Below are 236 nucleotides of genomic sequence, written 5' to 3'. Positions count from 1 at the left end.
TACAGGCTACCAGTGATGCAAAGGAATGATGAGAGGGGATATAATATCAGGGAGCAAGGTCAAGGACAGAAGAGGACCTCACGTTTGATATGCTATGCATGTGGAGAGTTGGGACATTTCAGGTGGGATTGTCCAAAGAAAGACGAACAAGCAGGATGGAAGAGGACCGATGAGGAGAAAATGACGGCTCTCAAAGAGTGGAGAGCCCACCAGAGAGTTGAGTCGAGTGTTCTTCA

General features: G+C 47.9%; 1 protein-coding gene across 1 annotated transcript in view; it reads right to left on the bottom strand.

Annotated features, from left to right (window-relative positions):
* Positions 1-236, bottom strand: part of CSUI_006419 (uncharacterized protein) — a gene marked incomplete at both ends in the record, with an annotated part of 1,662 nt that overhangs the window by 789 nt on the left and 637 nt on the right. The gene's annotated exons all lie outside the window — the stretch shown is intronic.

This window comes from Cystoisospora suis (genome assembly GCF_002600585.1).
Source record: "Cystoisospora suis strain Wien I chromosome Unknown contig_3250, whole genome shotgun sequence".
Lineage (NCBI taxonomy): Eukaryota > Apicomplexa > Conoidasida > Eucoccidiorida > Sarcocystidae > Cystoisospora > Cystoisospora suis.
The sequence above is the reverse complement of the archived record's forward strand: the minus strand, read 5'-3'. Positions and strand labels throughout refer to the sequence as shown.